Source organism: Brachyhypopomus gauderio, chromosome 10 (assembly GCF_052324685.1).
Source record: "Brachyhypopomus gauderio isolate BG-103 chromosome 10, BGAUD_0.2, whole genome shotgun sequence".
Classification (NCBI taxonomy): domain Eukaryota; kingdom Metazoa; phylum Chordata; class Actinopteri; order Gymnotiformes; family Hypopomidae; genus Brachyhypopomus; species Brachyhypopomus gauderio.
In genome coordinates, this window is record NC_135220.1 from 14,746,514 (window position 1) to 14,772,192 (window position 25,679).

Below are 25,679 nucleotides of genomic sequence, written 5' to 3' on the forward strand. Positions count from 1 at the left end.
AAAAACTCTTGAATACAAAGCCGCGGTTGGCTAAAGGACACAGAACACAGCAAGCAGGCAAGGAATCGATCTGCAGGGAAAGCTACAAACAGCTGAGGAACCAGCTCCAGATTATTATTACAGCTTGGCTGTAATAATAATCTGCTAAACAGAATTACAAGGACAATGTGGATCAACAGTTTGCTAATAATCGCGTTCCATCTGTCTGGAAAGGCCTCTAAACTGAAACAAAACCAGATCCCTTCAAACTCATCTTGACAAGTCTGTCCCAGATCAGCTTAACATGTTTTACCACAGATATGAAACAAGAAGACTTCCAATAATCCTGCTCATAGCAGTCCCACAGCCCACACTACAGCTCCACACCTTCAAGACCCTCACCAGCCTCTACGTTCACACCCTCAGCAGGACCTACTGCCCCTTCACTCTACTGAGGTTTGCTGATGACACCATCCTTATTAGTCCAATCAAAAACTGTGATGAGAGTAAGTACTGATTAGAAGCCGATTGTCAAATAAAGTGTGTATCAACTGGATCTCAACACCAATAAATCTGTGGAAATGGTAATAGAGCTGAAGAAGCCCCCTGCTGGTTTGTAGTGGAGAACACTGCTGTCAGTGTGGTGCAGCCCTGCAGGTTCCTAGACACTGTCGTCTCCAACACTCTTATATGGGATGAAAGCATCACTTCAAACACACACACAAAACCAAGAAAGCATGTATCCATGTATTTATATAAACAGCTGAAGACACTCTACATTGTACATTGCATCATATATTTCTCCATAGTCTCTCCAAAGCTTAATTACATCTCCTGTTGTTGAATTTGGCAGTACAGTGCAGAAACCAGTTGTGGTTTATCAAGCGTTCTGAGAAGGTCATCACCAGTCTAGAAGAGTGAATCAGGCTACCAGTAAGAGCAGTGAATCAGACCTCCAGTCTGGAACAGTGAATCAGATCTCCAGTGTAGAGCAATAAATCAGGTCTCCAGTCTAGAGCAGAGAATGAGGCCACCAGTATATCTGCATATCCTTTTCACCCTCACTTATTTCAGAAGTTCCCCTCTGGAAAATGCCAATGCTGTATCTCTGCTGAACCACCATCCTTCCCTGAAAACAGTTAGAAGACACCGAACTGTAATCACTACTGAAACACATCACACAGCCTGCACTACTGAACTGCTATACTGAAGCACTGTAGTGCCTCATGTAGCCATCACTTCTGAACTGTAATCACTACTGAAACACCTCACACAGCCTGCACTACTGAACTGCTATTCTGAAGCATTATAGTGCCTCATGTAGCCCTCACTTCTGAACTGTCCTGTTAGTGTTATATTCTGTTGAGTAGATTCTTACCAAAGTACTGATGAATCATGTTGATTCAGATCCTACACATGTAAACTGACCGATGATGAACACGATAGATGGTTACTGACAAACTGTGTATTGTCACAAATGCATTACAGTCTGGAATGTCTGAATGTATTATACTCTGTAGCTTATAAAATGGACGTATAGGTCAAGTGTGCCTTATGAACCAGTCAGTGCCTGTTTGTGAATGCGGAGTGTGTCTGATAAAGTGGCCTCGGAGTGCATGTTCAGATGTATAGCTCTGGGAGCGGGGGAGTTTTACCCACAATGCTCATCTACTTCTGTTACTGGTTGCACCATAGGAATAAAGTTTATACACCCATGATAAAACCTCTAAAGAAGCACTTTTCCTGCACAGCTGTTAAAGAACACCCCAACTTACTTTTTTGTGATAGACATATATTGTACAGATTCTGGGTTTTTTTTTTGGAGGGTGTTGCTCATTTGCCCTCATAAGCATGCTGGGAGAGAAGGTGAGTCTGTGCATCTCTCTCGGTTTTCCAGATGGACATGAATATCAGTGAGATCTGAGGCCATGCTCCCCTGCCATGGGACACAGGCAGGCCTGGCGGAAGTGCCGGACGCCCCGACCGGCCAGCCTACGAACTCTCAGCTGGACCCACTTCAGTGAACTTCTTCCAGTTTACTCACAGCTTTAGAACCCTGAGCCCATACCAGCCACTGACATCCCAAGGTCTGAGAGGCTCTGCATTCCTGCCTGGTCTGCTGGATGTAATCTTAGTGTTAATATTTTATCTGATATCCATATCAGAGCCCAGATATTAAAAATCCAGTGGTCCGTACATGCCAGCTCACTGTAACCCAGAGATCCATACATGCTAGGCTAGCTCACTATAACTCAGGGATCCATACATGCTAGGCTAGCTCACTATAACACAGGGATCCATACATGCTAGCTCACTATAACACAGGGAACCATACATACTAGCTCACTGTAACACAGTGGTCCATATGTGTTGTCTGATAGAGTGGTCTATATGTGTCGTGTAACTGAGCGATCCATACATGCCAACTCAGTGTAACCCAGTGATGTGATCCCTATATATGAGCTCGCTGTAACCCAGTGGTCCAAACATGGCAGCTCACTACAAAGCTGTATACAGCAGTGTTTATACATACCAGGTCACTGGAGCCAATTGGTTCAGACATGGCAGCCCACTGTAAAGAATAAAACCCTTGCATCACATCTCAGAAAATCAAAAAACAGGCATTTTAGATATTTTTCAAAGATACTACATGTTGAGTTTGTAAACAGTATTCTCATCTGTGTGCTTCATGGACTAACTGAGCAGGATGAGCATAAACTGTGTGTACTAGTGTGTGTGTGTGTGTGTGTGTGTGTGTGTGTGTGTGTGTGTGTGTGTGTGTGTGTGTGTGTGTGTGTGTGTGTGTGTGTGTGTGTGGTGCCTCAGGCATAGTGTAGCCTTATGAAGAAACCTCGCTAGCTGCTGAGTAAAATGTCAGATTGCACGTGCAGTGCAGATGCTTCTCTGAGCTGCTGGAAGCCACAGGAGTCCTGGAGCGGCACAGCCCTGACCCACACAGACCGGGAGCTGATCATCACAGCCCTGACCCACACAGACCGGGAGCTGATCATCACAGCCCTGAACCACACAGACCGGGAGCTGATCATCACAGCCCTGAACCACACAGACCGGGAGCTGATCATCACAGCCCTGACCCACACAGACCGGGAGCTGATCATCACAGCCCTGACCCACACAGACTGGGAGCTGATCATCACAGCCCTGACGCACACAGACCGGGAGCTGATCATCACAGCCCTGACCCACGCAGACTGGGAGCTGATCATCACAGCCCTGACCCACACAGACTGGGAGCTGATCATCACAGCCCTGACCCATGCAGACCCACAGACCGGGAGCTGATCATCACAGCCCTGACCCATGCAGACCGGGAGCTGATCATCACAGCCCTGACCCACGCAGACTGGGGGGCTAATCATCACAGCCCTGACCCACACAGCTGATCATCACAGCTCTGACCCACACAGACTGTGGGGTGATCATCACAGCCCTGACCCACGCAGACCAGGAGCTGATCATCACAACCCTGGCCCATGCAGACCAGGAGCTGATCATCACAGCCCTGACCCACGCAGACCGGGGCTGATCATCACAGCCCTGACTAGGGTTGCAGCGGTAACCGGTTTCACGGTATACCACGGTATTAAAATGCACGGTTATCATACCGTGTGCGTTTGCTTATTACCGGTAAAAAGCAAGCCAGCGGAGAAACTGACCCGCGCATGCGCAACTCCGCTCCGGTTCAGCTACTCAGTACACAGCAGTGAGAATGGCAGAAAGTGCATCAGACTTAACACATTTTTTAACAAAAAAAAAAGCTAAACAAAAATCAGTGGCGAAAATGACGTAATCGCGGTGGCTCCGCCCGTGCGCGAGGGTCTCGCGCGCTGTCGATTCGCGAGGTCGTGCACCTCTCGAATTTTGTAACTTTGCGCGCGCTGCGCCTCAGCGCAATGAACAAAGTCATGTTTGCAGGATTCATACACGTTTAAAAGGTGGAATTAAAACACTTGTACGTCACTTTAAAGGTCCGTTTCAATATTTCCCAGCACCTTAAACTTAATTAAGTTAAATATTTATACATATACTCGAAATAATTCGCTTTTTCATCACATTATTTAATGGTTGTTTATTTCCAAAACGCCCAATCTTAACGTCTTCACGTTCTCTCATGTTTCGTCCTGGAATTAAAAGAGGCTCGTATTTGTTAACGTAATACAAAAGAACTGTGCGGAGTCGCGTGCTACGGTCACTAGTGAAAGTATAAACCTAGCTTTTTATGGTCCTTGCTTTCACTGGATGTGAAAGACGCTATTAATTTACATGCGTTCAAATTCTAACGTACCTGTTTTTGATATGTTAAAACCAGACTCGGTGTGAAAACCTTAAAATAGAAATCTCTATTGTGATAATGTCAGAAATAAATCCTCTCTTCCTGCAGTATCTGGTTATATTCCAACTTGGCAGTACAACGGACGTTTACAACAGTTGTTGATCAGACACTGACCCAGGCTGAGTTTATCAGATATTAAATAATTTAAACTTAAATAATTGTACTGAAATCCATGATTTAGGTTTCTCTAATTTTGCAGTATTTATATAAACATGTGTACAGCTTATTTTTTTAAAGGACACATTTTGTATAAAATAGTTCCAGGTTTCTACAATAAATAGTTAATTGAACAAAAATAACTAGTTGTAATTTCTTTAAGGGTCGGTGTATCTTTTAATAATATACAAACTAACTGTGATACCGTGATAACCGTGATACCGCGGTATTTTCTGAGACGGTTATCATACCGTGAAAATCTCATACCGTTGCAACCCTAGCCCTGACCCATGCAGACCCACAGACCGGGAGCTGATCATCACAGCCCTGACCCATGCAGACCGGGAGCTGATCATCACAGCCCTGACCCACGCAGACTGGGGGGCTAATCATCACAGCCCTGACCTACACAGCTGATCATCACAGCTCTGACCCACACAGACTGTGGGGTGATCATCACAGCCCTGACCCACGCAGACCGGGGGCTGATCATCACAACCCTGACCCACGCAGACCAGGAGCTGATCATCACAACCCTGACCCATGCAGACCAGGAGCTGATCATCACAGCCCTGACCCACGCAGACCGGGGGCTGATCATCACAGCCCTGACCCACACAGCTGATCATTACAGCCCTGACTCACGCAGACTGGGGGGCTAATCATCACAGCCCTGACCTACACAGCTGATCATCACAGCTCTGACCCACACAGACTGTGGGGTGATCATCACAGCCCTGACCCACGCAGACCGGGGGCTGATCATCACAACCCTGACCCACGCAGACCAGGAGCTGATCATCACAACCCTGACCCATGCAGACCAGGAGCTGATCATCACAGCCCTGACCCACGCAGACCGGGGGCTGATCATCACAACCCTGACCCACGCAGACCAGGAGCTGATCATCACAACCCTGACCCATGCAGACCAGGAGCTGATCATCACAGCCCTGACCCACGCAGACCGGGGGCTGATCATCACAGCCCTGACCCACACAGCTGATCATTACAGCCCTGACTCACGCAGACTGGGGGGCTAATCATCACAGCCCTGACCTACACAGCTGATCATCACAGCTCTGACCCACACAGACTGTGGGGTGATCATCACAGCCCTGACCCACGCAGACCGGGGGCTGATCATCACAACCCTGACCCACGCAGACCAGGAGCTGATCATCACAACCCTGACCCATGCAGACCAGGAGCTGATCATCACAGCCCTGACCCACGCAGACCGGGGGCTGATCATCACAGCCCTGACCCACACAGCTGATCATTACAGCCCTGACTCACGCAGACCGGGGGCTGATCATCACAGCCCTGACCCACGCAGACCGGGGGCTGATCATCACATCCCTGACCCACGCAGCTGATCATCACAGCCCTGACCCACGCAGACCGGGGGCTGATCATCACAGCCCTGACCCACGCAGGGATGAAAGCGTCCGAGCTGCTCTCCACCGTCAGTGACATGGTGGGCTTCAGGTTACTGGTGGCAACAACCTGGGCCGGTGCAGACTACTGCATAGACATGACACAGTGGTAATCGCTGGAAACTCGAGATAAGCCATGAACGAATGAAGCCCTCACATCCGACACATTTCTCCCTCACACACACACATGCACGCAGACATGCACACACACACACATGCACATGCATGGAGTGAATCACTTGTCCTAGACAATGCTGATTGTACCCAGCACCCAGGGCAGATAATAAATGCCCCTATCAGACATTTATAGATTTGAGCAGGGGAGGGGTGCGCAGTTTTACTCTGGCTCCTGCACGGGAGACATCGATAACTGATTATAAACCCAGAGTCCTCTCACCCGCTCCTGGTCCTGCTGTCTTTCAGAGCAAATGTTTCGCTTGATACAGCTGGATCATCTCTCTCTCTCTCACACACACACACACACACACACACACACGACCTACCTGGTGAACTTCAATAATTTGTTTTGCCTCCCACACAAGCTAAAACAAGATAAACATATGTAGGTTTTGTGGAATATTTCCCAACATCGGGAATAACGCCTGTGAAATGTGCCTCGGTTATATGACCATTAGTGTTCATTCGAAGGTGAGTGTTGTCACTAGCTGCAGGGAAGTTACGACCAGTGTGTCCGTGGTCAACACCACGAATCCTGAGTCCTGAGTCAGAGCTGCTAATGTCATCTCTGGCAGAGGTGAGTCAGATCTGCTAAAGTCATCTCCAGGGTCTGTGTGGACGGGGCAGGTGAGAGCTGTAGTCGAGACAATGTTATTAAACAAGATGGAGTTTCACATGGAAAAGCATGGATGCTTTTGGGCTGCATTTACCCTCTACTCTGACTATTAGTCAGAAAGAAACAGCATATAAGTAGATAGTGAGATGTTTTCTATAATATCTGACAGAGGGCTTGAATAGACTCCGTACTAGAGACCGGTTTTGGTCTTTCTTATTGACTGGCAGGTTTTCACTGCTAGTCTTGAATGTGCAAAGAATGTGAAAGAATTGATTAACCCCCCCCAGAATAAACAAGACAACTAGGCACCCACTGTTCCTCTGCTTCTTCATGCTCTGCACAGCATTGCTCAGGGCTACAACATCTGAAAGGCTCTGGAGGAAGCACAGAAATTGAAGGGTATTCCACTCCTTACTGCCGAGGAGAAAGCTCGATAGAGCAGACAATACCATTATTATTATAATAATGATTATTATTATTATATTCATGCTCATGCCCATTGCCTAGGTAACCTAATCTCCACTCGCTAGGCTAGTGACGGCCCCTTTGCAAACCTGTGCTGCTACTGCTGAACGTCGGCATGGAGACTCCTCGTGCACGGACATTCCGCAGTCTGTCAGTCAGTGAAAATGCCTCGTCTGAAACATTCCAGTATGCAGTCCAACCAAAAAAGAGAAATCTAATGGAATGATTATGAGTGTGTTCGCTGTTTGTCCATCAGTAGTAACACATTTTCTTCCAGCACTTTCATGATGATGGCATTTGATGCTTGACTGAGCATTTTTCCACCATCATGGCCTTGGGCTTAAAGTCACACCCACAGACCTGATTTAATGTGTGTGTGTGTGTGTGTGTGTGTGTGTGTGTGTGTGTGTGTGTGTGTGTGTGTGTGTGTTTGTTTGTGTGTGTGTCTTCACTCAGACGTGGGATAGATTGGGCTGTATTGGCACCCAGACTCTGGGCCCAGCCGCAGTGCGCCTGCCGTGTGTCGTCCGCACAGGCTGGTGTGACAGGAAACCTGCCACGTTCCTCCGTAATTGGACAGGAAGCTTGATTGTTCCACTCGTGGAGTGATTGGCCGAGTGCGTTTGACCCCATCACCTTTCCTGACTAATTGAACCTCCGTCACCATAAGCACTCTACCACTGTGATTAAGAGGACTGAGTGGAATTCACTGAGAGGGAGCTGCACTGGAGTGCTGCCCGTGATAGATATCTGGCTCCGACTCGAATATGCACTGTCTGTGGTGGAGACCGTCAGCATGTATTATGCCGTTAGGACATTTTAATGAAATACACGCATACTCAAATTATAATTTCTGACCCCTTGATGGCTGTGTTATTATCAGCGTGTCACCATAGATTTGAATCTGTACTGCATGATCCTAGACCTGTGCGTATAGCACACACATGAATATTAACAATACTTTGTTTACCTTAAACACGCTTTTCCTGCAGTGGATTGCAAAGTTTACAGCATGTCAGTAACCAAACACAGTGTATGAAAATGCTTCATGCATTATGTGATGAACTATATCCTATACAAAAGGTATTGTTTCTATAGCACTATGGGTAATTGTAGCATTACTATAGCACTATGAGTTACTGTAGCATTACTATAGCAGTATGGGTTTGGATTACTGTAGCATTATTATAGCACTATGAGTTACTGTAGCATTACTATAACAGTATGGGTTTGGGTTACTGTAGCATTATTATAGCACTATGACTTACTGTAGCATTATTATAACACTATGTAAATGTCAGCAGCAAAGGATTCATGCACTTTGCTGATTAACTTTGCACTTCCACATGGGGGCGCTCTCTCTCCACAACATTTGTGAGCAGGCAGGGAGGTGTGAAATAATGATCATGTATTTTGGGATAATGTAGTAAATACTCAGATCAGTAATGGCACTGAACATTGTGGGGTTGTGTGTGGTGTTGTGTGTAGATGTAGGTAAGGGGGTGGGATTGTGTGTAGATGTAGGTGTGTGGGTGGGGTTGTGTGTGGATGTAGGTGTGTGGGTGGGGTTGTGTGTGGATGTAGGTGTGTGTGGAGGTGTGTGGGAGAACTTTAATTCAGCATATTTTCTCCAGTGGGTTTCAGGTGTGTGTTTAGTTTCCTCAGCTGACACAGATCAAAGTGATTGTGTGTGTGTGTGTGTGTGTGTGTGTGTGTGTGTGTGTGTGTGTGTGTGTGTGTGTGTGTGTGTGTGTGTGTGCGTGTGTGTGTGTGTGTGTGTGTGTGTGTGCGCGCCAGCAGGCAGACTACTGCCACGATTGGTGCTGATGGGCAGGACTGGAGGCCAGTGAGTCAGACAGGCATTTAAGGGATAATGGTGCTGCGGTTCTGGGTGTGTGCCACTCCCCATCTTTTACTCCCCATCTCTCACTCCCCATATGTTATTCCCCATCTCTTACTCCTATCTCTCACTCCCCATCTTTTACTCCCCATCTCTCACTCCCCATCTCTCACTCCCCATCTGTTATTCCCCATTTCTCACTCCCCATCTTTTACTCCCCATCTCTCACTCCCCATCTGTTATTCCTCATCTCTCACTCCCCATCTCTTACTCCCCAACCCTTGCTCCTCATCTTTCACTCTTTGTCTCTCACTCCACATATCTCACTCTCCATCCCACTGGTGGCCCCCTGTGTAAGCACAATGCTCAGGCCAGCAGCCACAAACACCTCCATACCCTGTAGGAACCATAAACCACCATGGAAACTTCAGGTCAGTGTGAAAACCTCTGACTGATGTGTAGCAGATGGGTAAAAGGTTTTGAGATTCCTCCATGTCCATCTCCTGGACTTCATTGTCATGGTAGAACATCTGAATCCTGGCTAATGTGGTTCCTGTTTGCTCTTGCTGGTGTTTCTAAGATCTGTCGCCTACTCCATGCTGTGCTGTCATTGTTTGATTTGCTGAATGCATGCTCATGTCTCAGCTAGCGTGCTATTTTGACCTATCCTGTCTTTGTGTAATTATTTCCACTGTTCATTAGAGGACGGCTTCTGGACTCCTCAGTACTGCTGAATCATTTCTAACTACAACTAACATTTTAGCCTAGGCCCAAGATTCAACACAGTGAGAACCTACAACCAAATACAAACCCTAATGGGGTAATAAATTGCAAGCCAAACATCGATTTATTTATGTGAGGATGCATTCTGTTTGTGAAGGCGAGAAAGAATATTCCAGCCCTCCATAATTTAATTCTCTTGTGCTCCCAAGAGTTCAGCTCAACAGAACGTGATTATGCAGCGCCGCAGTTTCCGCGGCAACTGGCACACAACGTTGCAGTAAGTTGTTTGTAATGGCCCTCCACAAAAGAGTCAGAGAGAGTGACATCATCTGACTGTGTGCTGTGTTTAATTTAGTGTGCAGTCCACGATTATGAGTAAATAATTTCTTTCACCAGCCGAAAATTGGAAAATAACAACCATGGCACGACGGGTTTGGGTGATAGATGTGCTGGATGGGAGACGCTAGGAGGAGCATTGTCTCTGGTCCTGGGTACCATGGATACAGCGGTAAGTGCAGTAGTGAGGTGGTCATTAGTTTTCACTGTTTTCTTGCTAACAAACATTTAATTCAGTCTCTTAAAACCATGATCTTAGCAGGAGTGCTGAACAAATCCCAGTCTAGATTGAATTCCCTCCCTGCACAGAGGAGCCGTTCCTCACGCGCAGGGCTGCCTGGCAGGGGTGTTAGGCCTGATAAAGGTGTTTTATCGAATCTTCATCTTGCTCTCGTGGAACGCAGGTGTGTGCACCCTTGTGAGAGGCATGACAAACAAACAGCCAAACGAAAACGTTCAGTGGGTCTTCAACGCCATTGGCTGCCGCCAAACGCTGTGATCTGTGACTCTGAGAGCTGTACATTCTTTGGTTTAAAGAAAATGACGCCTGGGCAACTTACTGTAACATGGATGGATGGGAGAGGGGAAGATCATTGAGGAATTAACCTTCTGGGGTCAAATCAATTACACAACTCATAGAGCCACTTACAATTCAGAAGGAAAGTAATCTGTAAGGCCCTGGAGCAGTGTACTCTATGGTAAAGGTGGATTTTCTTCCCTGCTTTCTCTTCCCAAGTGTATGTATATGAGTGTCTGTCCGTGTATGTGGAATATGGTGTGTGTGTGTGTGTGTGTGTGTGTGTGTGTGTGTGTGTGCCTGCATGAGTGCATGTGTGTTTGTTTGTTTGTTTGTTTGATTCAGACTGCTCTAGCCATCCTTCACCAGAGGTAATGTCCTGCAATCACTTGTCCAATCACGCCTCTTGCCCCGGTCTCAGCTGTGTCTGTCCAATCACGCCTCTTGCCCCGGTCTCAGCTGTGTCTGTCCAATCACGCCTCTTGCCCCGGTCTCAGCTGTGTCTGTCCCCACTGGTCACCACTGAGTCACCTGCAACTCCAGCCCATAAACGAAAGGCAATTACAAAAGAAGCAGCTCCCAGTGTGATAACAGTGGGCTATCTGACAGTGCTGACAACTGGAGAGAAATCACAGCCCCAGGGAGAAGAATCGTATTTCCCGGCCGAGAGCAGTCGGGCAGGTGGGGCTGAGAGTCCTGCACGGGCCGCCTGCACTGCAGCGTGTCCCGTCGTCCTGCTACACAGATCCATGGGCTGAGTTGAGTTTGCATCTGTGCAAATGGATCTTGCATAATCTTGCACTGTGTATGTCCCTACCCTGCAACATACACCTAAAGGGAGACTAGCAGAATCTTTAGTGGTCCCAGTTCTGAGAGTTTGATATTACAGGTTTAAGTGAAACACCTTTGTCTTCGTAACCTGGCGGTAGGATGAAGCCAGATCATTTAGACCTCTAAGAATTTCTGAGAATGTGCGTCTAGCTCAAGGGCTACGCCGTCACCAACACACAACTTGGCGTTTTGAGTATGGAGGAGCGTGCTTGTGAAGGAACGTGTCCACATTTTCATCAGAATTGAATTGTGATTTCTGATTTCCTGCCTCAGTAATCATCAGCAAGGTGCTAATATGACTGGAATTATAAGTGCGTGAATGTGTACCAGAGCTCCAATGAGAGGCAGCCGGTATTTCTGCATCTGAAGCTGGTGGGAAGAGGGCCATTCAGGTTTCACCTGCTGAGAGCCCACAGAACCCTGTGGGGTGGTAGGGGGCAGGGTTCATCTGCCCAGAGACGCTCGTCATTAGCCAGTGGAAGCAGCTGTGTGCTGTTCTGGCACCCTGAGCCACGCGATCGGCAGCGTTCTGCTGCGTTACGTTCGGTTCTGCTCCTCCGCCATGCAAATGCGACGTCTCCAGGTTGAGAAGACACTCTCTAGTTTTGGGGTCACTCTTTCGCTCTGCATTCCAACCAGAGTTCGTGGCTCCTGGGAATTTTTTTGGGTTTGTTTCGGTTAAACCGTGTTTAACCCCATCAGACGCAGGCAGAGATTTTGGTGGATGCTTTATCGCCTCCTCGGCCGGATCCAGAAGTGCTTGTTAGGGCCTTTAATGAGTGGGGCGTGAGGGTGGAGGCTCACTGGTGTACGCTCCACACCGCAGAGCAGGCGCGAAGGTGCAGCTGAGCTCCCAGCATTAAGCGAGAGTGAATCAATAGATCCCTCCCATACGACCTCATTACTTTGCAGTGTGTCGTAACTCAAGGCGATAGGCCAATGAAAGTTTAAACAGCTTTACGAGAGCCAGATGCTGCACTCTTGCCAAATCAGTCCCGTCTCCCCACCCCCCAAGCCAACCTTTAACGATAGAGACCCAGACAACACCTTTTCTGAGGATCAACATGGAAGGGAGATACAAAAAGGAAGAGACCGAGAGGAAAGACAGAGAGCGAGAGAGAAAGATGGAGGGACGGAGGGAGGGGGGGGGGTGGGGGGACGGAGGGGATCCGAGCCTCTGGAGAAGATGCGCACTCAGTGGCATGCTGTGAGGAGAAGCAGCCCCCGAGCGATCGTTTTGATTCTCGCTATCTCATCATACGGAAATGAAAGGAGGCCTGCCTGGTGCCGCTCGGCCTGCTGGGGAGAGGCAGGCAGCGGGAGGGCGGGAGGCGCACGGGGCTCGGCTCTCGCTGGGCTCTCATCCATTCGTTTTTCCACTCGGAAAATAAAGATGTCCCCGCACGACTTTTTAATGCGCTGCGTAATGCCAGTTTGCGACACGCGTCTGCAGCTCTCTCCGCGCTCTCTCGGACGCGTCACTCGGCACTGACCGGCGGAGAGCCGTGTTCCTCCGCTCGCCCGTCGCCGGTGGCTCCGAACGGGGCGAGATCGAACCTGACGCAGTCAGAGGCGACACGGGCACTGACTGGCAGACTACTGAAGCTCTGAGAAGCAGAGCTAAACCCAGCCGGAGTCTAATAGCAGCTGGTGGCAACCAGAGCAGCTGACAGCTCATACCTTGTCTAGACCAGAGCCATTAGAGGAAACTCCAGGCTAGAGCAGGCGGAGAAGCTCTGACAACCAAGCACCAAGCATCGCAACGAGAAGAAGCCCGTCACACTACTAGCACAGATGCAGCGCAACTGGACCCACACACACAGACAGACGGGTGTGTGTGTGTGTGTGTGTGTGTGTGTGTGTGTGTGTGTGTGTGTGTGTGTGTGTATTTATGCACACACAGACTAGGGCAGAGCTGACAACAGCTCTGAGCAAGCCCAGCGAAGAAAGGCATCCTAAATGCATTCAGGCAGCAGCAGGCTGATTTGAACGGTGTCTGCGATTATCCTGCTCCTCCCTAGGCTGGAACGGGTGTGTTTGTTCCTGGAATTTCTTCCTATGACTGAAAGCGGGAAAGAGTCAGATTTCAAACAAACAAATTTGACATAATTACTATTATTGTGCCACTGTTAGTGTTGAGTGCCAAGGCTCCTCAGAAATGGAGTGTAAATAAACAAATGAATGAATAAGTGAATGAATGAAATGTCAGTGTGAGAGCAGTTTTAATTTGCCTGTCAGTGAAGATATTATTCCAGAAGTCACACTCATCTTTGCACAAAAAAGAATGGAGATACCTATTTTCATTATTTGAATCTGAGTGTGTGTGTGTGTGTGTGTGTGTAGTGTGTGTCTTGTGTGGGTGTGGGAGCATGCACGTGTTTGTATGTGCATTTGTGAATGTGTGTGTGAGCATTGTGAGCAATAAAGCACTACTGCATGCTTGCACCAATATGTATGTGTGCGTGTGTGTTTTTCTGCATGTATGTGTGCATGTTTGTGCTTGTGCGTGCGTGTGTGTGTGTGTGTTTATTCCCATACCATAGTTACTCAACGTACCCAGAATTTCTTTAACATTCTCCCTCCCCTGTTTGCTTTTTTGGTTTTGCATTTAAATGTGCCAGAAGTCAAGATGCCCAAATGATTTCAGAATTCTTCATCCCTTTCGGTTACACCTCCAAGTGGATGTTTCATTGGCCGTGGTTCTCTAGGGAGTCTTTATGCACATGTGTTTATAATACAAGGCCCTTGTGATTGAGCTCCATTCCTCTCCTCACGGTGGGCTGCCTCACTGTGTCTTATCGATTTCTGCTTGTGGATGCTGAGGGCTGAGGCTGAATCCTCACTGCTAACACTGCATCCTTTGGGCTGATCTCTGCATTTATGCCTCTCGGTATTTACACATATTGTGTTTAGAATCACACAGTTTGCATTCAAAATGAGCTGGATTTTTTTGCAGGTGTATGCAAATTCTCCCTGTGACGTTTCAATACGTTTGTCTCTGGGTCCGCTGTGTTCAGTTGTTTTTTCAATTTTATTTATCAGCATTATATGTTTTTAGACCTACAGTTTCTGCAGTGAATTTTTATTTGTCCCCATTAGACATTGTGACTGTAACCATGACCAATATAGCAGCACATGCAGAGCAAAACAATCGCTTGTGCTGCTCGGATGTGAGGAGCATGTCAAGCTTTTTAAGAACTGTAACTTCTTACATCACACTGTTCCAGCATACACTAAACAACATGTTTTCCAGTTTTCCACCTTAACAAATACACCTAATTAGCAATGTTACAGTACATTTGTGTGTACATATTCTAGATATTCACGTAAGCCGAGGGGCAGAGGGGCAGGAGGAAATGACGGCCTCTTAAACGCCGTTCTGGCTGGGAAGGAGACAAGTGGAAAATGTTACTGCACAGCTGATGGTTTCTCATGCACTCAAAGCGAAGGAATTTCTAGCTGATATCCATGACAACCAAAATTAAAGACATTGACCTGCCAGTTGGATGGTGGCCCTCTCCTGTCTGGGCATCCTCTCCTTCAGGTCTCTCTGCTCGCGTGTCTGGGCTCATTCTTTCTTGCACTTCTGAATCTGTTTCTCTTTTCTCTCAATACAGCCACGGGTACGCCGGTCGCTGAAGAAAGATCTCAGTCCTTGATCTTATAAACAAGCACCACTTGCTTCTCAGCTATTGCTGGTCTATTTCTAATATACTGTTTTAATATATCAGTAAGTAACCTCCCTCTCTCAGTAGAACATGGCAAAATAAAACCACTTTCTGAGTACTGAAACTGCCTGCGTCCGACTCACAAATGCTGCCGTTCTCTGTGCTGGTGTGAGTTCTCCTTCCTCCTCCTCGGCTTCACAAATGATTTTGCAAATCTGTTCGCATCTCCAAATTCACATTGAGGTGACCAATTCCACATTATCCTGCTTCTTAGACAGGCAACATTTTATGTTGTGAGTAAATGTCAAATAAGATCTATGTGTGTTGCATTGACCTTATGGCTGAATATGATGCATAAAGAGAAAAATTCTTTGATGGTTTTGCGGTTGAATAGTTTTCCTTCAAAAGTCTGTAGAATCTTCCAAGCATTCAACATGTATACAATGGCCATGGTTAGAAGACCAGAGGACATCTACTGGAGGGAGTTCAGAACAATGAATCCCTCATGAACACTGATTACGTAGTGCTGTTTTATGAGTACCAAGACCAGTTGCGCAAGCTCATCTTGACCTTGGAAAAGACCCAGGAGACAGGAATCATCCAAGCAGCCGATTACCAGATACACTCAGAGGTCAAAAGAGAATGACATGGAGCCGGTGATCAGATGGTCAAGACTGGATGGGTCCATATAGTTGATAGTAGGCTTAATCCTGGACCGTGTGGGAAGTGCGGTGGAAATCGAGTGCTGGATCAGTCTGCTTACAGACAAGTTCAAAGAGCTGCTGGCACTTTTGTAAGCAGCCCTTCAGAGCCCTGAAACCCAAAGTGAAGATCTGAGTTCTTCGTACTAACCCCTCTCCTATACAACTCTGAGTCGCGGCTGTGGGTGGAGAGTGATGCATTCCACACTAAGAGACCGTGAGTCTTGGTTGGTCAGAAGCGTGGTGAGAAATGTGACAGTGGTCTGTTCCACCTCACTGGAGCCAAGCCAGGTCTGGTGCACAGAGATGGGCAGGACATGTGATCCTGACCAGCATGGTAATGCAAGGCAGGACACTGCTGACAATATCCACAAAAATCTGGATGGAGTGTCTGTATGACCTCCAGAAGGACCTATTGATGCATTGACTGTCTCTTCCCCTTCTTTTGTGAAAACCCTTGGCAGCGTAATTGACCCTTCAGTCTCTTTTCTGCTCTGTATGAAAACCATGACTAAAACTGCTTCTTTGCCACCTCCATTACATCACCCATCTCCCTCCGCTCTGGTCTCTTCTTTCAGGATGCCGACGCTCTCGTCCACGCCTTCGCAAGCTCCCGTCCTGACTACTGCACTTCGTCCTTTCTCTGCCTCCCTTCCGAAAACCCTTCACAAGCTGCAGGATGTCCTGAGCTCAGTGGTCTGATTACTCACTAGCAAATCAGCCCACATTACCCCGTGTTCAGCAGGAGCTTCAGTGGCCTCCCACTGGTTGCTGCATGCAGTTTAAATTACTCACGTCAGGTCCACCTACAGGGCTCCTTGGCCGTGATCCCACTTACTTACTTCCTGTCCTGGCTGCACACCCTCCCGTAGTCACAGGTCCTCTCGTCCTGGGCCGCTCACTTAATCCCAGTCCATGCTGTCCTCCATGGGTGGTTGATCCTGAACCCTTGTACGGGGTTTCTAACACACCTGTGTCTGTAGGTGCATCTCCTCAAAGGCCATGCGTTCCTTTTTGTGCCGTGTGTGTTTCTGGCAGCAGAAAATTTGGTCCTTTCTGATCTGCACCCTTCACATCCAGAGCTGAACTTTGTACTGATGAAGTCATCATTGATCACTGAAAGCAATTTAGCTTAAAAAAATGGAGTTAATGGAATTTTAAAAAGTGAGACACACACACAGGATCGATATCTGTAGAAATAATTTTTCCGGACCAGGCTGGATCTGGTTGTCTGAGTGGTTCTCTGGATAATGATTATTTTGCCTAAACATTCATTTTGCTTTAATAAGACATATTGTCAAGCTGAGTAGTCTAATTACAGTAATAATGATGACAGCATTCTCTTTGATATGTTCGTCATGATCCTCATCTTGTAGTGCAGTTTTCTAATGCGCTGAAATGATGAATGTAGATGTGAAAGCACATCACTCTGACAAGTTGCTAATCTGAATTCTTCAGTCATTTCGCTTCTTCAGTAGTCAGTACATGTTCAGGCCTGTTGTTAGTGCAGTTTTCTCAACTCCTAATATTCATTTCCTAGAAGGCTGGACCATTTTAATTTTATCAGAAGTTTTAACACACACTAATTAATGTAATTGTTAATACACACTAATTTGTAAAAATATGCAATCTGTGACACAGTACACAATAATAAATCTCGACAAGACCAAGCTATTGTATGTTCCAGAAGACTCCACTCCAAGTTGAGACCTCTGGACCTCACTAGAGATCTCTTAGACCACTCCTGCTAATTTGACCTGAACATGCAGGTTCTTCATCAACAATATCAGGGAAATTTCTCTCCAAAGAAGCCACTCGGGTGTTTGTTCAGTGCCTTGTTATCTTGAGATTGGTGTAGAAGCTTTTTATATTTTAATCTTCATTGTTTATGGTTGTGGATCTGCGTCATTATTTTATTTTGTAGGAGTGAACCCTGAGGTGTTAAGGCCATCAGGAGTCCTTGGAATAGCTTGACCTTGACACTTTGACCTCACAAGTCTTGACCTATTGGATCACACTGAGCAACCATAGGACCCTATATGACCGATGATGACTCAAGTAAAAGCAAATTAAATCAGTTTGGAAAAAGGGGTTCGCATTTGTCACAAACGTCACGTATCACATGCATGTGTTTGTTACATAAGGAGATAAATACCGGCATACATCAAAGGTGAGCCATGACTGTGTGTGTGTTAGAGTGTGTGTGTGTGTGTGTGTGTGTGTGTGTGGCTTCTCCACTGGTGAGATTTTCTGCAGAAACTTACAAAGCAAACTGATTTGAAGTTTATTTTGTCATTAAATTTGATGACACTGGACTACTGCAGCTCACTTCTGGCAGAAGTTCCCCGCTGTGTCATCAGAGCCCTACAATCCATCCAGAATGCAGCTGCACTGTTTATCTTCAACCTCCCCAAGTTCTCCCATGTCACCCCCTGCTGTGTCCTACACCTACAAAGCCACAACTGGTCCGTCACTCTCATAGCAAAAGCACTAATTACATCCTGGTCATCACCACACTGCCATTGGTCTTCTAATCCTGCTCAACTTGAACCACCGTCCCTCAAGACAGAAAGGAGACAGAAGACATGTTTCATGACTCTTCTCGGTCCTGCACTCAGGTGGTGGTATGAACTTCCTTTGTCCTCACAGCTGAGTCACTGACTGTCTTCAAAGACTGAAGACTCACCTCTTCACTGAGCACTTAAATACAGCAGGTGCTTATATATATAGATATATGTGTGCTTCCATATAAATATATAGTATTTTCCACTGTTGTCTTTTCCTCACTAGCCAGGACTAAAGCTAATAGGATTCTTAACACTGACCTCTCTATTCTCACTGAGGACATGTATTTGATAGAGAACAGACAGCACCTCTATATACTCTCACATATATACATAAAGGAATGAAATATCAGAAAAGCTGCAAATCTTACAGCTCTCAGACACTCTTGGTTCAGTCAGGCCACATCAGTTCATCCGCATCACGCATAAACACACACACACACACACACACACACACACAGCATCATCATCATCATCGTCATCGTCATCATTATCATATGATTAGATCTTTCTAACAACCAACTACACACTGAAATGCTCAACAAAAGACATTAGCCTACTGTGTTTAGAAGCCTATGGTGCTTCCGTCCTCCGTCATTACCCAAGTACATAGACGCTGGATGTGACCGCCTGGTGCTGCTGATACGTGTACGTACTCATACACAAACACATGAGACGTGGCCATTTACATCTGCGAGTGGCTATAAAAACAAATCACTCATACACTTATTTTTCCCCAGAACACCATATTACTGAGAACATTTGAGTTTGAGTACAAATCAATCTAGGAAAGTAATGAAAGTAATGCAAAAAATTGCAAATAAAATGCCTTCCTCCTGCCTGTGAATGAATTACATATGTGTACATACGTCTGGATGTTGGTGGCCACAGTGGAACACCTAAGGCCTGACTTTCTGCTCGGCGTCGACCCTCTGTTGACCCACATGGCATATGGCACCGGCTGCCTTCCTCTTCCTCATCGTCTTCCTCCTTTTAATTTTAGCCGTAGTCACTACATACCCTTCCACCATTTGCCAGTAGGGGGCACCTCTTGTGCGGCCTGTAGCCGGTGGCGTTGCCCAGGATTAGAAGCCGTTAGCCTGCTCATACGGGCATGCCGCACCGTTCTGGTCTGAGGCCGTCTGTCAGTCCTCAGATCACCTCAGCGGAGCAGAATGACTGTGTTTTGACTGCTCTCTCCAGCAGCTCCTCAATTAGCTGTCTTATCACTCCATTAAGAGCTGTCTGCACATCCAGACAGATGTCTCCTAAATGGCCTCTTTTCTTGGCGAGCACATTTGCAGCCGCTGCTCGCGGCCCGGCGCTGGGCTCAGTGTGCTCGCGCGCTGGGTGCTGGGAGCCTTGTCACGCATCCCCCTGCTCTTTCATTCGCTCCTTCATGCCCAGACGCCGGGAGGAATGCAAACGCTAGCGTTCTCGGGGTTCTTATCGCCGAGGCGCTGTGGGCTGAGCGAGTTCCACAGATTCCGCTCAACTGCTAGGTTTGTTTGCCGAGCCAAAGAACTCCCAGTCCTGTAACAAGCAAACAAACAAATCAAAATTCAACAAAACATGGAACCCATGCTGCTGGATCCCCCAGACTAACAGAACGAGGCATTTAGCCACCTGCTCAGGAAATAATGATCATGTGCTTTTGTAGTGGAGACAATTCACTATAACCACCCTAGTTGTAATGGTGTTTGGTCTCTTGTCGTGCATGCGTGTGTGTGTGTGTGTGTGTGTGTGTGTGTGTGTGTGTGTGTGTGTGTGTGTGTGTGTGTGTGTGTGTGTGTCTTGGGAGCAAATGGAGCAAAATTTGATGAAGCTATTCATGTTAGTAAAATCTGGCACCTTGCATCCATGAGGAGATCTTGCCAGACAAGGCAGTGATCTGACAGGCTTCCTGTTTTGTAAACATGCCACATTTACACGAGATATTTGTAAATTAAGTGAGACAGAATTGCTGTCACTTCTAGGTTAGACAGTTACTCAATGATCCTCAGCACTCTGTCATTAAAAGGTGTGAACATGCATATCAGTAAAACGCACAAACCAAATATTCATTCACAGCGAAAACAATGTGAAATTATGACTTCCATAATGATGCATATTATGGTGTACTATTCATTGTGGACATCTGGATGCGCTATGATTCGATGGTTTCTGAGTTTGAAATTCCTTGACAATCACACACTTGGTCCTCTGGTTTTAACCTTTGTAGTGATCTTCCTGTGTCCAGAACACAGCGGCTGGGACACTACAGTTTTACTTCATTTCCCATTACTTCTCATTACATTCTATTGCTGTTATGTCAGCGTGTCCTAGATTTTGTGTACCAAATGTTTGTTAATCTCCAAGAGGCACTAATGAAACCAGACGTGCATAAAATAAAACTGCAGTATGCATGCTAAGACAATTTCCGTGCAGAACCGTATACACGACGTAAGACAAATGCAGCTATCACACCAATAATCTCTTTATACAGCAGCAGTTGAAATGGAGAATGTTTGTGTACTTAATTCCATCTACAGCAAAACTGGAAAACTAAATGACACACTCCTTGGAACATTTTAGGACAAAAGTAAGTTACATAACTTAAAAACTAGTTCTTCAAGAACATAGCAGTAACAAACTTTAAAAGAATAACAATAATTTTATGGGGAAACGAGTATTTTCTAGAACACTTTGTCCTGCAGAAAGGACCTATAAATCCTTTTTAGGTTTAGAAAAGAATGTTTCAAAGGTTCCATCTTACACTTTTTGTAACTTTTTTTTGTTTTTCAAAAGTTAAAGAAACTGTAATTTATGGAAATAGGGAACAAGTCGCATCCTGCATTGGTTCAATACAGAACGCAACATTTAATTGCCAAATAAAGGATGTTTCCGTATTTTATGGGATGTGTAGTTGGAACAGCGGTAGAGGAAAAGCGTGGTGAGGAACACCTGGATTCTGAGAGTTTAGGTCCTCAAAAGTAATTCGGTCATGTCCAGAGTGTGACATGTTGGACACACCGTGTGTGTGTGTGTGTGTGTGTGTGTGTGTGTGTGTGTGTGTGTGTGTGTGTGTGTGTGTGTGTGTGTGTGTGTGTGTGTGTGTGTGTGTACTGTGTATAATTGCTGTGTGAAACTGGACCAGCAGCCCTTAGCAGCAGTGGGTAGAGCTTTTCCAGTTGTCATAGGATGAACATCCTCTGCTGTTTTTTATGAATGTAATGTTGGTGTCCCACTTCCGATCCTTCCCCAAAATAAGGAGGATTCCACAGCTCTCCACAAAGGTGAGGGGGTGGACCCGTGGAAGTCATTCTGGACCAACAACCTGCCGGTATGCAGACATCTCACCGTCCTTGGTGAGACTGATGATTGTAGTACCATCTGTACAGATCAGGATTGGGACCAAGGGTTCAGTGGAAGTTCGGACATCAGTTGAGATGCAGAAGAGCAGTAGAGAAAGGGCGACCCCAGGATGGATGACTTGCGTAGCCGCTGAGAAATCGCCTACCCTCTGATGTTCTGTCCTGCCTTAGGCAAATGGACACAGGGTCACCGGGCCTGGTAGGAACAGTGGACCATGGAACAAAAATAAACCATACATGTGGCATTATAGAAAGAATAAAAACTTTACAGCACTGAACCATTACACAGCAGGATTTACGAACATTTATGGTATTTTTAAAAGATTTGAGATTGTTCACTGCGGGAGTGCTCCTGACCACTAGGGGTCGACATTTTCCATGTAAATGCCCAATGAGTGAATTGTCGCATTGTCAGCAAAGCTGGCTGCAAAGATGATTGTTTGTTTACCATTTACAAAAATACCACTGAACTTATAGACTCTCTCTCTCTCTCCTCTGTTTCCCTTCCTTCTTGTTTTTTTCATGTTTTAATGCTTTTATATTAACAAGCTAAATTTGTGAAGTGTCCTTAATTACCACAAGCACTCTGCTGTGATGTGGTGTTTTTGCTTAACGCAACTGTGTTCTCAACTTTATTTTACTTTTGTGCTGTTGTGATTTGGCCTTCTGTGACACCGTAGCACACATCACAGAGAGACCGGCTGGCCTGGTATACAAACTGCTTCGTAACCTCCAGAGGACTTGTAGAAGATCCTTCAGCTGTGCTAACGTCAGCCTCTCAGAGGACCTCCCGACCCCAGGGGTAAAAGCCATGGGAAGACTGGCAGGAACACAGTTACAGTCAGCGCAGACATTCAGGCCTGAAAATGACTCGGGCAGGCTCGAGGATGACTCAGGGAGGCTCATAGAAGCTTGAAGATGGCTCAGGCAGTCTTGGGGATAACTTGGGATGACTCGGGATGACTCTGGGATGGATCGGGAAGGCTCAGGGATGGCTCGGGAAGGCTCAGGCAGGATCAGGGATGGCTCAGAGATGGCTCGGGAAGGCTTCTTGTACTATTTCCTGGTATTGGTTGACATTCAACTGGTTTTGCAGTTGTGAAGCATTAAGATCTCAGGACCATCCATCATCCATCTCACGTGGCTCGCAGAGGGAATGTCTCAGTCAGCTCTGAAACAGAGCTGAATCAGAGCTGGGATTTGATTAAGGCACTGAGTTCCTCTATCTCTGTGCACATGTTTGATGGTGTGTGATCGGAATTTTTGAGGTAGAGTGAAGATATTTTTTATGTAAAAAAAGGGAAAGGTTTCCCAGGAAATGTTCAGAGTCAGATGCTATCTTACTCACGTGTCCCAGCAGTCATGAGATCGCATGTGTCTTTTCAGGTTTAGTTGATCTCTCTGCCTGTGTTCGTTGAAATGTATTTTTGTATAGCATTTTTAACAACAGGCTTTAGTCTCAATGCAGCTTCACTGGAACCAGGTTGGCACCCCTTCAGGTTCAGGTAACTGTTTAACACAATCACATCAGTGTTCAAATGAGTGACTGGATCCTGTGTACAAGCATGATCCCTTAATCCAGTGGTTCACTCTGTGTCCTATGACTCAGGAGCTAGTGCTAAGCAGAGAAAAAGAGACAACGTCCAAACTGAAGAAGACACAACAAACAGCTACACAAGAATCTGAAGAGTGGGACGTTAAAATACTTTGGGTCTGTAGTGCGTAGTCATTTAAGGGTGCACCTAATCAGTGCTGAGGAGAATAGCTAATGGAGTCGACACAAAAGACAGACTTAGCCTCATAAAAAAGGCCACAATCACGTTAACCGTATTACATTAGTTCATTTTTGTTGACACCTACTGAGTCTGAAGTATCACATAACAATATTTACAAATTGTTAACAGCATTCAGTGAGCTAACGCTAATGATTTTGCTAATGGTTTCATGTATTACCATTTCTACGATCTCATGTTAAGAATGCTTCATTGGAGGTCTGGTGAAGCAAAGCCTAATCTGTTTTCTCTCTGTCGCTTTCCCCATGGGAACCTTTTCATTTGAATCTTAAGTGACTGTTGAACACATCCTAATTGTTGAATAATTGAGCATATTCTTCTGAAACTCTGTTTGCAATAAACATGCATAAATAATATTTTGGCAATCCAATATAACAATATTCAGAAGCTCTGCTGTCCAAAACAGAAGCGAGCTCTCGCCCCAAGTGCTAATGAACTTTTCCGTCGTTCTTCAGATCATCAGGAATGAGTCAGGGGCAGAAGGAACTCTTCATTTCATTATAATCAAACCTACAAATTGTTCTCATGCTTAAGCCTTGAACCCTGATTGTATTAGCATACGAAACAAGCAGAAAAACGACCACGAATTCCGAAGACGAATCATGGTTCTAGGCTTTCCTGATGTGGAAAAGCGTGGCGGGGCTCTGAGTGGATTAAACTCATTCACACGAAGATGCCACGGTGCTCTTTTGCTTAATCTGATTACAGGGCTGTGTTTTATGCACGAGACCGTACACGACTCACGTTGCCAGCTGCTTCGATGAAATATAAGATAAGACTCGATTCTGGCACCTTAGATCAGTCATGTAGTGATGCACATCTTTAGACTCCAGTTCATTATGACAGGATTGGCGTGCCCCTCCGTGAGGGATAGATTATTGCGTTTTAAAGTCACTTTAAGTCGATGGCTTTTGGTTTGATGGATTGGAAGAACAGCTGTACACCGACACTGTTAGTACAGGTGCCTGCAGTAGGGCACATTTCCATAATTCGGTTTATACTCAGCGTACGCGCTGGCAGGCCGACAGGTTTCACAATGAGGCCAACACACTCATCATTTCTTGCCCTGTAACGGCACCCTCAGCCCGGGTGCCGTCTGATTCCCTCCATTAGCCTCACGAATCTCTCGCCTGCTCCTCCAATCTCATGTCCCGTCGCTGTTCTGGGTTTTTTTTTTCGACTCTTGCTTTTAAAGGAGGGACACGCATCGCACGGCGTTCCTACCACCCCGATCCGTGAGTCGCTGTCAGGAGCTATTCAACGGCTCATCAGTTACCGCACCGCCGCTGTCATGTGGCGCGCGATGAAGTCGTCACTTCGTTTCGTTGTCAGGGGCTCCGGCGGCCTGGCCACGTGTGATAAGGCCTCGGTGGATCTATGTCCACGAGCGGTGACACCGAGCGAGGCTGACACAGAGCGAGACGCCGTCGCCCCAAACCACATTAAACAAGTTTCGTGTTCCGCGCTTTGCCGTTCACTACAAGCATGAGCCACATCAGCACCAATAGCAGGTTCCGCTTTTTGACTCCCCTTTCAGGAAGGAACACACACACACACACACACACACACACATACATATACTTCATGCACACACACCGTCGTGAACTCGCACACACCCGAACAAGTAAAGAAATAAAGTTGATGACTATTGCAGATTTGGCTCCTGTGATATGGTAGAGATTGTCTTTATCTGGATATGTCTAGATTATCTCCATGTCCTGAACCCTCGTGACTGTTCTCTGTTCAGTGGAGATGCAGACATAGACCTTCCCCACACACAATGAGAGCAGAGGCTTCGGTGGGGGTCCACAGGTCTTGGGGTTTTTCCTGCAGCTCTGTTCTGGCTGTGTGCAATGGTGACATGGGTCACTTATGACGCTTCTGAAAGAAATAGGCTTTCCATAAACAGCCCCTGTGGTGTATCAGAGATTTCCATTGATCATACAGTGAGAGTGAGGGGCTGGAATCACGATGCATCAACATAGACACGTCAGAATCACACTGCCTGTTTTCATATTCCTATACAGCTCTGAAAATCAGGATGCTTCACAGAGGAGAATTTGGTATTCCGTTTATCTCTCATTTTCACACCTCTGAATACATTTCACACCTCAATTTGTAAAGTGGCTCAGAGAAAATTGAAGTCAACTTCAGGCTGACAACACAG

At 46.4% G+C, this 25,679-nt stretch overlaps 1 long non-coding RNA gene across 3 annotated transcripts; it reads right to left on the reverse strand.

Moving 5' to 3' along the window:
- Window positions 1-18,118: 18,118 nt before the first annotated feature.
- On the reverse strand, window positions 18,119-24,962 carry LOC143524908 (uncharacterized). 3 transcript variants are annotated; one of them, XR_013133509.1, is made up of 4 exons: window positions 24,257-24,962; window positions 23,068-23,228; window positions 21,706-21,915; window positions 18,119-19,899 (listed from the first exon to the last, which is right to left on the reverse strand). It is a non-coding gene; the product is annotated as an uncharacterized LOC143524908 (long non-coding RNA). The 3 variants fall into 3 exon arrangements; XR_013133511.1 differs by having other exon boundaries at window positions 22,361-23,228; XR_013133510.1 differs by lacking the exon at window positions 24,257-24,962 and adding an exon at window positions 23,673-24,241.
- Between the last annotated feature and the right edge of the window lie 717 nt (window positions 24,963-25,679).